The sequence below is a fragment of the Myotis davidii genome, unplaced genomic scaffold, assembly GCF_000327345.1.
Source record: "Myotis davidii unplaced genomic scaffold, ASM32734v1 scaffold726, whole genome shotgun sequence".
NCBI classification, from domain to species: domain Eukaryota; kingdom Metazoa; phylum Chordata; class Mammalia; order Chiroptera; family Vespertilionidae; genus Myotis; species Myotis davidii.
Genome location: NW_006297808.1, coordinates 1,405,089 through 1,422,674, shown reverse-complemented (window position 1 = coordinate 1,422,674; position 17,586 = coordinate 1,405,089). Strand labels below are relative to the sequence as shown.

General features: G+C 49.1%; 1 long non-coding RNA gene across 1 annotated transcript; it reads right to left on the bottom strand.

Annotated features, from left to right (window-relative positions):
• Positions 1-4,517: 4,517 nt before the first annotated feature.
• LOC107184611 lies at positions 4,518-7,307 on the bottom strand. Its single transcript, XR_001515499.1, has 2 exons — positions 7,103-7,307; positions 4,518-4,809 (listed from the first exon to the last, which is right to left on the bottom strand). It is a non-coding gene; the product is annotated as an uncharacterized LOC107184611 (long non-coding RNA).
• Positions 7,308-17,586: the final 10,279 nt, after the last annotated feature.

The window sequence follows — 17,586 nt, the reverse complement described above, 5'->3', positions numbered from 1 at the left end:
CACCACCATGGAGGCGGCTTCCCTGCCCGCCGGCCGGCCAGAGCGACTGGCGCCCACAGCGCCCTCTGTAGGTGTGGAGGCCCTTCCACCTCGCAGCAGTGGTGAGAAATGGGGCACTGGGGGATTTCCACTCAGGGACGTCTGTTCCACTCCTTGCGGGTGGGGGCACGCCAGACCCGAGAGGCATCCGGAGTAAGGGAGGTTATTTATTTGGACCGGGAGTGAAGTTCGGGGTGCTGAGTTCTGGCTAGGACACTGCGCAGCAGATATCTAAGAGGGCCCACCAGTGAATCGCCTCCAGAGCACCCCTTTCATCGTGCATCCTGGTGGCCGGACTGAGGTCGGGTGGGCTGCTAGTGGAGGACGTCTCAGTGGAGGAGACGAATTTTGAGACCGGAGTCGCTGGACCTTCCGTAGTGCTCGCCCGGTTGGGCGTCTGGAGTCCTGAGTTCAAGTCACCTTTGGTTACTTTTCCTGATTTTGGATGATCTGTCTGTTCTGTGGCTCCCGCCTCCCTTTCCTTGAGTGAGCTGGCTGAGTGGCAGAAATTCAGGGGCTCCCAATGGGAGTTGGGAGCCCAGAAACCTTTCCCTAATGGCAGCCAGGAACGTGGAAGCCTTCGCTTGGAGCCCACCAGTGGTGTCCCCCTGGAAGCTTCCCTGCCCCAGCAAGCAGGGCTGGAAGTACCTGAGTGGGCATGAGCAGGGCTGGGACGAGGGTGAAGCAAGTGAGGTAGCTTTTAAGAAGGCATTTATATGACATTGAGAGTCATCCCTGGGTCGAGTGTATGGTTATTGTGAGTCTGTGTGGGTTTATGTGCATGTGTGCCCATCTGTTTATATGTATAACTGTGTGTGTCTGTCTGTCCATGTCTGGAGTCTGTGTGTGCCCTCCTCCTCTCCTCTCTCTTTCCCCCCCAAGTTTCTTCACCCCACCCTCACATGCATCTTCAGTGTGTGTGTGTGTGTGTGTGTGTGTGTGTGTGTGTGTGTGTGATCCTGACACTGCAGGCCCAACCCAGTCTGCAGAACAAAGCTTGGGATGTGGGAGAGGGATGGGCTGCAGCTGCTACTGCCATTACCACAGCCCCATAGCCCCAGCAGCGAGTCCTCTGCTGGTCTCCTGCCTTCTGGCTGCATGAATATTTCATCTGCTGGGGTTTTCCTTGGGCTGGCCTAGCACCAGTGTGCTTGTTCCCCTGTCTGGGAAGGGCTGCCCCTTTTGCCCGGCTGATCAGGGAGTCAACAGATCAAGGGCTGGGGAAGGGCCCCTGGAGGGCCTGCAGGCCTTTCCTTGCCTGGTTAGCTGTGGCTGGGTGTGTGGAGAGGGTGTGGGGGAGGCCAGAGAAGGTGCAGGGAGGGTATCCTCTCCGAGTGAAGCCCATTTCTTAAATTAAGTCAAGTTGGCTTTAAACCTCACCACACTGATTTGGTTTCTGCCAAGCCCTGGCCTATGTTTGAGACTATGCCTAGGAATACGTTGCCCCAGTTAGGCATACCTCCTCCTGCCCTCCCCGTCATCTGCCTCTTGAAGCCCCTGCTCCCCCTGCCCCCTCAGCTTTACAGTGGGAGCTGCTTCAGGGGAGGAGAGAGGGCCCTGCAACTGGCTGGAAGCAAGCTTTCCTACCTTCCTTGGGCCATCTATTCTACCAACATGAGATGCAGAGCCCCGTTGCACTCTCACCCCTTGCACTCCCTGGCCCTGGCTCAGAGGAATAGACCTCTATCCCGGTTTCCCTGTCGGCCTGCTAATTTTCTAAAAAGGGCTCCTTCCCTTGTGTTATCATTTCAACAAACGGCATCACCATCTGTGCTGGCTGCTCTCTGTTTGCTCCTCGGAGCCTCTTCCCCACCCTCTCTGTCCTGCTCTGGGCCTGGGAAGCTGACCTCTGCAGACAGGCTCCCCGGGCTCGCTTGCTCTTGACTTCTGGTTGGATTCATCTGAGGAGAAGCATCGCCAGGAGAATGAAGGGTGGGAGGAGAGAGAACTTGGTATTTATTCCCTTGCTGAGCTCCTCTCCAACTCTGGTCCAATAGGACCTTGTCCACAGCTCCAGGTCTTCTGGCCAAGTTCTGGCATTTCTGGCATTTTTTTCTTCCTTGTGGCATTCAGGCCTAGAGGTGGTAACAGTTCCCACTGTTATAAGTCAATTCTTTATTGCTTGGTTTTCATATCCCCACCCACACCTCTGTGCAGAGTCCCTTCATCAATCTCTCTTCAAGTAAACCTGTGGAGGGGCTGTCTGCTTCATTCTGGGCCCCTGATCCATCCTCCCTCCTCCTTTAAGTCTAGTCTCAAGTCAGAACTCTGTGAGACCTTGAGTCCTCCAGTTCCCCCTTCTTCCTACAGACCTTCCACCTCCTGGAACTGTCTCTCCTCTTCACCCCACTCCCCATGGTGTCTGCCTGGGCCAGGCCTTGCTTGGTCCTGGTCCCCTGCATAGTACCTGCCTCTCCCCATTTACTCTCTCCTGGAACACACATCTCTACTCCAATAGCACTTGATAACTGAACCCTTCCAAGACCTCCCTATATAGAACAGCATCTCCTCGCCCAACACTATTTTTCACTCCTTTAAAGGAATTATTGTGGTAAAGTATACATAAAAGTTACCATGTTAACTATTTAAAATGTACATTTACATTGTTGTGCAGCCATCACCCAAACTCAAACTGAAACTGCACACATGAAACATTAACTTCCCATCTCTTTTCCCCTGGCACCCACCATTTTACTCTCTGTGTCCATGAATTTGACTGCTCTAAGTACCTCATTTATACAGAATTATACAGAATTTGCCTTTTTGTGTCTTAGCATAAAATCCTCAAGGTTCATCCACGTTGTGGAATGTGATAGAACTTTTTTCCTTCTTAAGACTGGATAATATTTTATGATATGGGTAGACCACATGTTGTGTATTCATTCATTCATATATCAATGAACATTAGGTTGTTTCCACCTTTTGGCTATGGTGAATAATGCTGCTATGAACGTAGTGTACAAATATCTGTTTGAGTCCCAGCTTTTAATTCTTTAAGGTATATACCTGAAAGTGGAATTTCCATGTCCTTAATTTTTTGAGGAACCACCATACCATTTTACATAGCAGCTATAACATTGTAATTCCCACCAGGAATGCAAAAGGGTTCCAATTTCTCCACATCCTTATCGCCACATATAATTTTCTATTGTTTTTGAAAATATAGTAATCCTAATAGGTGTGACTTGGTGTCTCATTTTGGTTCTGGTTTGCATTTCCCAGATGACTAATGATGTTGAGCACCTTTTTTTGTGTGTACCTTGCCATTTGTATAGCTTCTGTGGAGTACCTCCCTTATTTTCATCTTATTGCCATCTGTCATATTACCCATCTACTTAGGGGTTTTTTTCTCTCTCTCTTCACACTCTAGACTTTGCTTACTGCTATATTCCCAGTTTCAGCACATAGTAGGTATTCAGTAAATATTTGTTGATTGAATGTCTGAATGCTTCCCTTGATGGTTTCTCAATCCATCTTCTGCCTAGCTTCACCACCCAAAATGTTGTCTGCCTTACATTCTGCCATAAATAAACCTTTATGGAACAATAGTGCCATAAATAAACCTTTCCAAAGTAGACATGAGACTCAGTGTCTGATTCAGAGCTCTGCACCTAGAGCGATTCAAGCTCTCCCATAGCCCGACTCACTTGCCTTCAATCTGTCACTAAATTTGGCATTGTCGGCCTTCCTTGTCTCCTCACCCACCAACCAACGCTGTATCTCCCACTAGCCTTTATATTTGCTGCAGCATCTTTTTCTATTTCCATGTCCTTTAACACTCAGCTCCAGGGCCAACTCCCTTTCCAGGTGCCCATCCTCCCACCCCCTGTTGCCTGATTATCTCTGCAAGGGCCTCATGCTCAGAGGCAAGGGCAGGAAAGACCCTGTGATGAGAGGCCTGGCCAAGCCAGGCTGGTGTCTTCACTCACCAGAGTTCCCAGGCCCAGACAGTGGCTTATAGTGACCTTGACCTCAGAATTAGCTCTGCTCTTTCTCTCTTATTTTGCCCTACCTCTGCCACCCTCTCTCTGTGCCACCCTGTGTCTAGGATATGAACTTCTTGAAGGCAGGGTTGGGTCATGGCTACCTCCATATATCAAACACCAGCAGAGGGGAGGCAAGAATCATTGCTTGTTGAATTGAATTGTCTGGTTTTTTTGTCTGTCTCAAAGCTATTGTCTGTCCTCCTCCTCCACCCCTTTTCCTTCCTCTCCACCCCTCAATTTACTCTGCTCTCTTTTTCTCTGGCTCTGCCTGTCTCTTTCCATTTATATTTTTGTATAATGTGAGGTAGACACACACCTTGGGGGCACTTGGCTTTGAAGTCATTCCCTTTCATCCGGTGCTTCTCAAAGTGTTTCCTCAACTCTCTGCATCGGACCACCTTAAGTGCTTGTTAAATGTAATGGTGTCTGAGTGCTCTCCAGACCTACTCTAATGGCCATCTATTGCTGCGTAACAAATATTCCAAAACTTAATGACTCAAAACAACAACCATTTTATTATATCTCACAAGTTTGTGGATCAGAAATTTGGGCAGGACTTGTCTAAGTGACTCTTCTGCTCCATGAAGCATTAAATGGAATCACCTGGTGGTTTTCAGCTGATTAATGGTTGTGGATTGGAGGGTCTGGGCTCTGGTGGGGATGGCTGGAGGGCTGGGCTCAGCTTTCCTTCTTGCCTTCTCCAGGTAGTCTCAGGCTTCCTCTTGTGTTGTCACTAGCAGAGTTGTCAGGCTTCTCATATGGCAGCTCAGGGATCTGGAAGCAACTGTTCCAAAAGAGGGGAATTAGAAGCTGCTAATCTCTTAAAGCCAGAACTCAAAACACACATCACTTTCCCCATTTTCTATTAGCTAAAGCGGTTACAGAGCCTGTTCGATTTAAAATTGCACTCCCTCACTTACATTCAAAGGTGGGGAACATAGATTCCATCTCTTAATGGGAGGAGGGGCCAGGAATTGGTGGCCGTCTTTAATCTGCCGTATCTCTGGAGTCATACTCTGAGTTGGACCCACAGTTCCTCCTGAAATTGCGGAACTGATGCTATGGCCCTCGTTTACACTAGAACTCATACTCCTCATACTCCTCAACAGCCTGGGGCTGTTCCCTGCCCAAAGCCCAGACTGCTGCTGACTAGCTGTGTGGCGTTGGGAAAGCCTCACCAAGCCTCAGTTTTTCTAATCTGTAAGATGGGGCTAGTAATACCTGTCTCTGAGGGTTGTATTTCTTTTCTAATTATTATAGATCTTCTCATTGCCATAGCTTGCAGTGAATTGGTGATGTAGGGGACAGGCCAGTGATGTTCTGGTGTCTTTTTACCTGGAAAACAATAAAACCTGGCATCTATATCCCTCTCCCCATCTGATACCTTAATTGCTCACTCTTTGCCCCTGGTCCAAACCATCAGTGTTTCCTTGCTATTGTCCTTTCTCTCTCCGCGCTCCCTTCCCTGTCACCCTGGTGCCCCCTCAGAGTCCAGCACTCCGCTGGGCCCACACTATGTTCGAGAATCACACTGCCTCTTCCTCTCTGTGCCTCTCTGCCTGGCCCACCCCAGGCCTCTTCCTCTCCATTTCCTTCCTCTCCTTACAGCCTCTCTCTCTCTCTCTTTGCAGGGCCTGGGAAATTGAGGAGTCCCTTGCGGCAGACAGGCAGGACTGACCTTGAAGCAGATCTTTAATAAAAAATGAGCAGAGGCGGCAGCCTTCCCTATTCACCTCCCCTAGGCTCCCCTCCTCCTTTAGGTCTCCTGCTTTCCTCTCACCTTGTAAATCTACCCTTAGGGGCCACTGCTCTGGTTTAAGCATTGCCTTCCTTCGGGTCCTTTGGGAAGGTGCAGATCTCTGGGATGTAATGTGAAGGAAGGAAGCTTTTGCTGGGACCAGGGGAAGTGGTAGAAGAGAGGAAGGGGCTATACTCTGAGATTGTGGGCTCTGCCTGTTCTGCCTTAGGACTTTACATCGGAATTCCCTCCCCTACCCAAGGCCTCACAACTGAGGCAATGGTTTAGCCCCGACCCTGGCCCAAGGCCATCCCTGGCTGGATTGGGGGCTTATACACTCGGGGGACTTGGAATTAAATTCCCCACAGACCCAGGTTCCCCTTAGCCTGGACCCAGGAGTGAGAGTGGCCCACTTTGAACTCTGCCATATCTCAGAGATTATGCTCATTCTCATTACCTCTAATTCTCACAATGAGCCCATGAGCTAAGGATCATTGTCCATCTCATAGATGAGATCACTGAGGGTCAGTGAGGTTCAGAGCTGCCCAGAGCCACCTAATCCATAGGTGACCTGGCCAATGACTTGAGCACAATCTGGCTGACTCAAAGCCAAGCTTGCCCCCTGAACCACTGGCCTCAGAGCTGTGCATAGGAATTATTTCAACTTCCCAAGTCTGCGGCCCTGGCCCCTGCCATGACCAGGGCACACAGCTCCTTCTCCTCCCTGAGGCTCAAATCCACTCAGGCCCTCGAATGTGGGTCCTCCGGGAGGGACAGACCTCCTAGAACCAGATTGCCAATTCCTCAGCTCTTCATATGTCCCCTTCCCCCCCTGGACCTCTTGGGACCCCAGAGCCCACCGTGAGCTGTCCACATGGTGGGTGTGTGACTCTGGCCAGTGGAGCTACTCTGGCCCTTAGTTCTTGACAGGGTATATAGGAGGTGTAGATGTACGTATGGATGTGTGTGCACAGAATGTGGATGTAGTGTTGTAAAGATGAGTAAATAAATTTGAAAATTAATGAATGAGTGAGAAGTCATTCAAATGAGTAAATGAATTTGAAAACTAATGAATGAGTGAGAAGTCATTCAAACGGATAAGTGAATGAGGCACTGAGTCAGTGAACTCTGCCCTCCCAGCAAGGTAGAGGCAGAGCGAAGAGATTGTGTCCTTTGTGAGCTCTCCCTCCTTATGAGGCCCACCGTGACAGAGAAGCCCACCAAATCTTCATTCTCTGCTTCCCGAGAAGAGAATTGTCAATGGGACATGAATGCCCATCCAAGGACTATATCTCCCAACATTCCTTGCACATATATAAACCATGTGACTAATTCTCACCAATGGAACATAGGCAGAAGTGACATTTTCCTGGAAAAGCCACCTAAAGAGCAGGTGGCCCTCTTTGTCCTCTTCTCCTGTCTGTTCGCAGGATGCTCAAAACTCCAAGGCCCTGGGGAGGGGAGAGAGAGCCACAAGATGGAAGGAGTTTGGGTACCTGTATCATCACATGGAGAAGAGCTACCTGCTGACCAAGAATATCAGCATAAGACTGTTCTAGAATGAGAAATAATAAGTAGTGATAAGTTACGGAAATTTTAGAGTTTATTATAGCAGCTAACATTGCCCTAACTTACACACTTATGTAAATTAACTAGAGGCCCAGTGTGTGAAATTTGTGCACGGGTAGGGTCCCTAGCGGCTGCCTACCGGGGCCTTCCTTCGTTCCCCACCGCCCCCTGGTGGTCAGTGCATGTCATAGAGAGCAATCAGACTCCCAGTAGGTTGAGCTCTGAGGGGACACTGCATATTAGGCTTTTATAGAGAGAGGTTACTCATTGTCAAGCTATGGATTTTAGCCCTGAAACACTCAAGCAGGGGCTGTGGAGACTCTTGACAGGTGTCTGTGATGAGGGCCAGCTAGGTCCTTCATCCTTTGCCTGCCGTCAGTGGGGTAGGGAAGTGGGGACAGATAGCATGACCACACTGCTTTCTCCTCACCTCTCACATTCAGGAAAGGGTTAATGTTGCTCCTGAGTTGGGAAGGACTCAGGTGCAGGGGTTAAAAATGACTAATTAGACAAAACTAATCTACAGTGTTAGAAGTCAGAGTGGTTATCCTTGGGAGGTGGTGACTAGAAAGGGTACAGGAAGGCTAGTATTATTCTGTTTCTTGATCTGGATGCTGGGTACATGGATGTGTTCAATTTGTGAAAATTAATTGAGCTGTATATGGAAGATTTCTACACTTTCTGGGTGCATATCATATTTTAAGAAAAAATAATTAATGCCCAGGAGAGGGAATGCTAGAGTGAGGAGAGAAAATGAGTGAAAGAAGACGGGATGGAAACAAGATGAGAACATCAGCAAAGGGACAAAAGAGGGTTTTGGGCAGGGCAGAGGGCAGCTCTGCCCCTTTAGCCATCGCTGTAGCCTTGGACATACGCCTTTTCTCTGTCCTTGGCAGGTCACTGTAAGTCATCACCCACCACCCATTGTCCCTCCATCTTACACTGGGCACCTACTATGTCCAGGAAGCATTCAGACTGTCCCCCTAGTGGATGTCCTGGCCTGAGGACCCTTACTCCCAAGAAGTGTGTGGCGAGCTATCCTTGGAGCCCTGGGGCAGAGGCCCCTCCACATTTTCCAACCTGGCTAGGGCACTGGTGGGGGGTGAGAAGGGAGTAGGGGAGGCTGCAGAGATAGCAGCTGAGGCTATCTTGAAGGATGTGACCCAGTTTTATCTTCAGCATCTGTCTCTCAGCAGAATAGTTTCCAGTCACCTGAACCCATTGCACACATCCACATAACACACAAGCATCCAACTCACACACAGCTCACATGTATCTCACATCCATGCCACATGCATGTCCTCATGCTTCTATATATGCCCCATATACACGGCCCATAGACACATCCTAGTTACCTGTCCCACACCTGTGCCTCATATGCACATCCTGTGCACACACCCCATACATGTGCCACAGTCATGCCTCATTGCTGTTGTTATGTGCCATTGAGTTCGCTCTGATTCCTGGTGATTCCTGTAAATGAGTGATGGTCACGATGTCCTGTCCTCAATAGCTCTGCTCAGCTGGGCTCATGTCTGTGGCTCCTTTTATGGAGTCAATCCATATTTGGTCTTCCTCTTTTCCTGCTGCCTTCTATTTTTCCCAGCATTATCGCTTTTTCCAAAGAACCCTGCTTTCTCATGAAGTGCCCAAAGTAGGACAGCTTCGGTTTTGTCATTTTTGCCTCCAGCAATGTTTCAGGCTTACTTGCTCTAGAATCCATGCCTTGTCTACTCATCAATGTACACACACTCACAAACCTATCTACACCTCCTCTACACCTGTACAACCCTCAGACACACATCGCATCACACAACTCCTGATATACACAGCACACACTGATACACACCAACATGTACATCCATGCACAAAAACACGCACCAGCAAGATGTGCTGGGACAGAGATGCCTAGAGATGGCCTGCCTATGGGAGAACATCCACAATGAACCAGACCCTCAGGGACCCAGAGGTAGGAGTGGATTGACTGAGGGTCCTTTCATGGGATACTAGCCTGGGTCCCATCTCTTGTATGAGGCCTGATTGTGGTCCCAGAGGAGCCTTCTCCCAGCTGTGGAAATCCTTACATGAAAGGACAGATAACTCATGTCCCTGCAGGGATCTGCCAGAGCCCCAGGCTCTGCCCAAGCTGCTCCAGTAGGCTGAGTGAGCTGGGGGCAGGGCTGGGAAGCAGAGCCAGGAAGGAACTCCTGGGAGTTCCCGGGCCTTGGACTGGACCAACCCTAGCCTGCCCACTCCAGCGGCCCTGTTCTGGGGAGAGGCAGATGACTTGGGGCAGGCTGTCAGTGTGGGACAGGGAGAGAGCTGGCCTGTCTGGAAAAGGCCCGCACATGTGTGCGTGCACACATGCAGCATTTATGCACTTAACTGCACACTAAAAGCCTCCCAATGCACTCATGTCAGCAGGGTCTCTTTCTCCCCCCTGGTCTTGCTTTAATTACTCCTTCAGGGACCCTGGCAGGCTGAATTTGCCTTTTGAGCTAGAGGCCAGCCTGCTCAGCTCAGATAAACACTCACAAACCTATCTATGCCGCCTCTACACCTGTACAACCCTCAGACACACATTGCATCACACAACTCCTGACATGCACGCACATACTTAACCCCACACCAACATGGGCCCCACATGTGCATCCATGCACAAAAACATGCACCAGCAAGATGTGCTTGTGTGTTATATGTGCAATGGATTCAGGTGACTAGAATCATGCTGGCCCAGCCCTGTGTGTGTGTGTGGGAGGGGAGGTTGGGAGGGAAGCAGTGAGACCCTGTGCATCTGTGAGGCCTGTGGCTGCTCCTCAGACCCCTGCTTCTTTATCTCTGGCTCTTGCACGGCTGAGCCAGAGCCCTCCTCCCAGCAGCCCCACCCTCAGACCAGGAGGCTCCTTGTGAGCTACAGGGGGCCCTGACCTCCTAGTGAGGAAAATCCCAAGGATAGTCACCAACTATTGAGTGCCCACTGTGTGTTGTAACCTTGGATACTTAATCCTGTCAGCAAGCCTGGCAATGGGCCTCATCAGCTCATTTTACTGGTGTGGAAGTTGAAGCCAGAGAAGTTAATTTGCTCAAGGCTCTCCAGCAGTGATGGCGAACCTATGACACACATGTCAGAGGTGACACGCGAACTCATTTTTTGGGTTGATTTTTCTTTGTTAAATGGCATTAAATATATAAAATAAATATCAAAAATACAAGTCTTTGTTTTACTATGGTTGAAAATATCAAAAAATTTCTATATGTGACACGGCACCAGAGTTAAGTTAGGGTTTTTCAAAATGCTGGCACGCCGAGCTCAGAAGGTTCGCCATCACTGCTCTACAGCCTTGGGGACCTGGAGGGGTGGGGAGGTATAGAGGGAGGTGAACTCTTTTTTGTTTTATTTTATTGACTGGTTTTGAGAGAGAGAGAGAGAGAGAGAGAGAGAGAGAAAGGGAGAGGTAGAGACAGAGGAAGAAAGGGAGAGGGCAAGAGAGAGAGAGATTTGTCGTTCCACTTATTTATGCATTCATTGGTTGCCTCTTGTATGTGCCCTGACTGGGGATCAAACCTGCAACCTTGGTGTGTTTGCAGGACGCTCTAACCAACTGAGCTGCCTGGCCAGGGCACAGCGTGAGGTGAGCTTTTGTTGGCCTTCAGCAACCTCATCTTCTAGTCTAGGTTGTCCTTCAGGACTACTCCAGCCTTCTGTACTCTTCCTTCTGGAAGGTTCTGTTGAACTGGGAAGCATGATGTTCAATTTATAATGAAGCATGGTGTCACAGTTTGTGTTCTATCTTCACGTTTTGCTCCTCTGAATACCTTCTATATGGCTATTTAGCTTTCTCTTTAAATCAGGTCCTATTTGTACTCAGCCTGTGTGAGCAATGCTGGCCAGAATGTACTGTTTCTACCCTTTAAACACACATCCCAATAAATGTGTCTAAGTCACGTCAGGGCCCGTTAGGGAGACCTTGCCTGGCACCAATCACTGGTCGTGGCCTCTGCTTCCGTGCCAGCACTCTCCCCCTCTCCTGTGGCCTCTGCCACAGTCCTTCCCTCCCAACAGTGAAGCATGACCTTGCTCCTCCCCTCTGGAAGGCACCTTGGGCTGGTGTCTGCTCAGGCCCACCAATCACTGCTGGCAAGGTCACTTGACTTGAGCCTCAGTTGCTAATTGTCCCCACATCCCCATGCCCAGTAGGTGCCTAAGACAGAGAAACTGTCCCGTAAAGGCAGCTAAAGCTGCACCGGGCTCATACTGGGGTGGGGCTGGCTGGGCAGTTCCTCTCTGCTTTCCTGTTTGTAACAGAGGCCTCCTCACAGGCATGCTAGGAGATGGCAGCTGTGGAAGTTTCTGGGTGAGAACAAGATGCTCTGTGATGCAAACAGGAACTTCATATACACACACCACATATCATATACACAGACTATGTGTACCACCCCACACATACATAAGCACATTACATATCATACACACCACGCAACACACACTCACACACAAAATCACCCCAGCCCATGAAAAGAGCATTTCCATTTCCAATCACCCCTACCCAGCCCCACCAGCCCACCTGCCCCTGTCCCTGGCAGGAGGGAAGTTAACCTAATTACTGGCCTGCAGTCTGCCTAGCACGAGGCTCTCAGCCTGGCTGGGAGAATATTAACACCTGCAGGAACCCAGGAGGGAGCAGCACAGCGGAGGGAAGTTATTTTTAGGCAGTGGAGGTGGGGTTTGCAGTGGAGCTGAGCTGGTGGCTTAGGGAGGAAGGGGCTACATAGAGTGATGAAGAGCTATGGTCAGGCAGACCGGGCAGCCTGGCTGTGACCTCTTCTAAGAGGGACCAGGCCAGCCTGAGGCTCCCAGGAAGGGAGGGAGGGGGCTGAGAGAAGGGGAGGGACTTGCCAAGACTTCCTATCAGAGCTGTCCGACCGGGCTGGGTTGCCAGCTGGGGAGAATGTGAAATGGCTCTAAAATGGGGAGAAGGCTCTGTGTGATCTGACAGCCTCTCTCCCACACTCACAGACAGACATACAGGATGGGGAGCAGGGTGGTGCTTCTCTGTCAGGCTTTTGAGAGTAGCTGGGCAGTTGCAGGGGTTGTGACTTCCTCAAGGCATGTCAGTCTGTGAATGGCTGGGTCTCTCCATTCAGGCCCCTGATCTGAGGTCAACGCCCTCCTGCATCCCTTAAGGAATGCGGCCAAGAGCCTGCCTGCCAGCAGGGGGCACAGTGGGAGCATCTCCCCTCCAGAAGCACATAGACTTCAGAGCATGGTGAGCCAGGAACCCAAGGTCCTGGTCTCAAGAGACAGAACCAACCCACATGCAGGGAGATTCTGCCCACGGAGGAGGGAGCTACTGGGAGACACAAGAGGTCTAAGACACAGCCCTACAGAGGCTGCAGGCACCTTGCTGAAGGGTGAAAGTTCTGCAGCTGGACTTCCAGGGTTTCAATCCAGCTCCCTTTACCTGCCGTGTGACCCTGGACAAGCTCCTCAATAGTTGTACCCACCTTCAAATGTGATGAGGAGTAAAGGGATTATGCCTGCAAAACACTTGGAGGGGCACACCAGTTTCCTGTGCTATTGGAACAATGATTACAAATTTAGTGGCTTAAAACAACAAGAACTTATTATGTAACAGTTTTGTAGGTTAGAAGTTCTAAAACCAAGTGTCAGCAGGGCTGCGCTCCTTCAGAGGCTGTGGGGGAGAATCTGTTTCCTTGCCTGCCTTTGCAGAGGCCATCTGCATTTCTTGGCTCGTGGCCCCTCCCTCCATCTTCAAGGCTCAGTGTAGCATCTCTAAATCTCTCTCTCTCTCTCTGACCTGCTTCTGTCATCACATCTCTTCCTCTGATTCTGACTCTCCTGCCCCTCTTTATAAGAACTCTTGTGATCACAGCAGGCCCAACCAAGTATCAGGGAGCATCACCCCATCTTAAAGTCTTTAATTGAACCACAACTACAAAGTCCTCTTTGCCATGGTAGGTGACATATTAACAGGTTCCAGAGATTAGGATGCAGACATCTTTGGGGGCCATTATTCTGCCTCCCACAAGGAGGCTTGGGGAGCAGTGAGTGCTCAGCAGACATGAGAGAGGGAAAAAATGCTCACTGCATGGGTAGGGTGATCCAGTCCCACAGCTGAGGGATGGTTTAGCCAATAAGGGTTTCCAGGGGCTGCTGGGGAAAGTTGGCCCTGTTTTAGGCAAAAAGAAACATCAGGATAAGGTACTAGAGACATTACAACAAACCCCTGGTACACAGCTCTTTACAGTTTGTAAAGGGCTTTTCACGATGATGTTATAGATGAGGAAACTGCGACTCACCAAATGGGTGACACTTCACCCAAGGTCACTCAAGTACAAATAACAGAGTCAGGATTTGAATCCAGGACTGTTTGACTCCCAGTCTCGGGGGTCTTCCCACCACACCCTAGGTGCTTCTGCCTACCACAACTGATAAACGCATGATGGATTAGAGGCCAGAAAGCCCGGAAAGCTGGGAGTGGGCCCCAGGAGAAGTGCACAGGGCACTAGGTTTGGGGTCCAGCCGCCAGAGCTTCCATCCTGCACTGTCACTCAAGCTGTGTGAGCTTGGGCAATCACCTCGTCCATAAAAGGGCTGGTAATGGGTGGTCGCTACGTAAAATGACAAGACCCATGTATCAGCACAGGGAGTGGTGCTAGAGTGTGGGATTAGCTCAATAACATGCTTTGCAAAGATACACAGTTGATTTTTAATTTCACAAGCAATACTCATTGTACATACTGGCCACTATTGCAAGGGATTTCTCACTGCAATATTTAACTATCAAAGTATATTTGTTTCCTGAGGTGGCTGTAACAAACCACCACAAACTGAGTGGCTAAAACAATAGAACTGTCTTGTCTCACCATCCTGGAGGCCAAAGGCCGCAGATCAAGGTGTTGGCAGAGTTGACTACTAGAGGGCCATGAGAGAAACCCGTCCCAGCCTTCTCCCTGGCCTTCTGGTGGTTTGTGGGCAATATTTGGCGATCCTGGGCTTGGAGACGCACCACCCCTGTCCTCCCTGTGCACATGTCTGGGTGCAAATGTCTCTTTTTTATAAGGTCACCAGTCATTTTAGGGGCCCACCATATTTTAGTGTGATCTCACCTTAACTAATACATCTGCCACAACCCTATTTCCAAGTAAGGTCCCATTCTCAAGTGCTTGTTAGGACTTCAACATATGAATGTTTAGGGACACAATTCAACCTACAACTTAAAATACAGAGTAAAAATCTGAGAGCACCCTACAAACAACACACACTCCAAAGACACCTTCCTCCTCCATTCTAGAGATTCTGGAATACATTCTAAAACACACACTAACTGGCATGTATTCCTTCAAGACCTTTTTGTGTGCATTTACATTCAAACACAATAGGTTTTTGGGAGTGTTTTATCGTGTATGGAATCATTTAATACACGTTTGTTTTCACTCAGTAAGTTGTGGAGAGCCTTTTTTGTTAGATGAGTGCTTCATTTATTAGCTTTGGCCTCGGGGAGGTTGATGGGGTAGATGAAACCACTGGGAAACCACCCCAAAGCCAGCATCTGGACCCTCCCCTCTGGCTAAAGCATGGTTAGAAGGTCAGCAACTCGGTGCTGTGCTGGGGGCGGGGAGCTTGATCTCTAGGCCAGCTCTCCAGTTTCTCTGGTCAATGAAAGAAAATACAAACCTATAGAAAATTTTTATGAGTTTACTTGAGAACATGCCCAGAAGTAAGACCTTAATGGATTGAGAAAATGCTCTGGAGAATGGTAGTTACGCAGTTTTTAAAAAATGCATTTAAAATCAAAGAAGAGAAAGTAAGGAAGGTTACATAAAATCCCTTGGTAGAAGGTTAAGGAGGCGTGAGAAAGCAAAGTGGAGAAATTCCTCGGACTGAATAAAAAGCAAAATGGAGAGAGCCTTCTTTTACGTTGGTGGATACAGGAGAGTTAACAATGTACAGCACATAGAGATGGTATGCAGGCAGCAAGATAACAAAGAGGAGTCTCACGTCTGTGTTCTGGCGCCTGCAGTTGTGCCTCCGAGGGGTCTGGGAAAGAAAATTACTCTGACATTTCTGTCATCACATAAGAACAATGTGATGAGCTGCATAAGAACAATGGACAGGGCTGTGTAGGCTATGAAGATTGACCTTGGCTAAGAAAGCTATAGGACTGGGATGTGACTACCTGCTATGACCTGCCCAGTTAGGAATTTATGACCAGACCATTCTGTGTGGGTACTTTCCATCACTGAGCTTGTCAGGTCTGCCAAGGAGGCCCCTTTACGTTCACACTCTGCCGAAGGGGCCCCACTCCATGGCAGTATTAAAATATTGGACCATCAGGAGCACTTTGGCACTGGCTAATCAGTTCGGAAGATGCCATACTGCCAGGCATTACCCGTTTACCAAAGGGAGGGGGCCAGGGTGTCCCAGGGGATGAACTGGCAGATTGGGGCAGCAGCTGTTGATTAGTTGGTTGGTGTATTTATTTCACAACCAGATCAGCTGTACTGGTGCAAGCCAGTGGAAGACCAACCCACCTGGCCCTCCTTTTGGCATCTGGTTCTGGGTGGCCTTATTTGACTTTGAGGGAATTAAGAAAAACAGTTTTGGTTGGTCAGCTCCCCTGCTTTCAGAAGTTGCTCCCAGCAGTGAGCCCATAGGCCCAGGATGGTAGGCAGGGGAGGGTGTGGGTGGCCTCTTAAAGTGGGTTAATTGAGGAGATCCATCTTGAGATGTCTGGGAAGCACTCTTGTGAAACTCAGAAATGCAAGCACTGGGAGGCCCCAGGCCCAGTGCCTGCTGGAGGAGCTGCTGGAGATGCCTACACAGCTGCAGGCCTCAGGCCCCGGGCCTTTCACCCCTGGGTTTGTATTACTTAATCCTCCTCCACTCTCTTCTGTGGCCTGCCTTGCTGTCTATACAGGCAGGACCCCAGGGTTCCCGATTAACAGAAGTGGGAAGTTATCCCCCAAGCTGCTCTGCCAACTAATTTTGTGGGGCATGGCCTTGAGTGTATTGCGCAAGGCTAACGGAGAGGAGGGAGTTTTCTTCCCAGACCCACTTCCCCCTGTTAGTTCCCTGCACTGATATTGTCCCTAGGCCCTGCCTCCAAACCTGGGTGCCAGTTACCACAGCCCTCCCTGGACTCCCTCCCACCTGCATTATCCCTGTTTGAAAGTGGCTATCCCTCCAGCCTGGGTGATCAGAGACCAGACAGGTCATGGAGCCAGATTTGGCCCTGGAATGCTAATCCTCACTCCACCACCTGACCTTGACAGTCCCAAGAAGCAGTTTTGTAGCCCCAGCCTCTGTCTCCCCCTCCAGGCTACTTGATGGAACTGCAGCATAAATCTCGCCTATGCAGAGAGGTCAGGGTCATTCTCTCTGCTTTCCTTAATATAATTACCCAATTTGGCTATGTCTCCCTTGGACTAAATGGCAGCCTCTGCAGAACCAACTCTTTTGCCATCTAATTACCCTCATTGTGGGTGCCCCACTACTTCCACACCAGCCTCCTCAGCTCTCTAAAGTCTGGTTCTTTCCTTCTCCTGACAAAGGCCTCAGCCAGTTCATTATGGTCATTAACACCACTAGTGGCCCAGTGCATGAATTCATGCACATTGAAAGGAAATTAATTAGAAGAAATATTTTAATATCACTATTTGCTCTTTCTTATAATAGAAGTGTCAACCAAATTCACGATCAACAATGACAGATCAAAACACATGCGTGTGATTGGCGCCGGCAAGAGCTTTATATGTATCAATATATATATATTTAAACTTGCTTAATTAGGCCTGCTTTCTGATTTAGTTAAACTTTTTCCAGCCCAGTGAAGCACCTCAACTTCTCTTTCAGGTAATTGTCAGCAACACAGTAGTAAATATCAATATGAAGCATATTATTGTGGATCATGCACAGGAGAACAAAGAGTAAAATATTTAACTGCAGCAGTTTTTGACTATATTCTGCGCAGTGAGAAAACCTGAAGTCATTTTCAAGGTCCACCATTTCTTACTTCTTTTCAGTTGGGTCAAGTTTCTAAATCTCCGTTTTCCAGCTAGTTAAAAGAAAATAGGATTCCACTGAGTCTCCTATCTACCTACTCAAGGACTTCTGTGAGGATCAAATGAGATGAACCATGGGAAAATGCTTCACAGACATTTGGTTAAAGTGTGAAATGTTTCCACCTGGCTATAAAGCAGGTCTGTTCCTGGGCTGAAGAAACTGTAAGG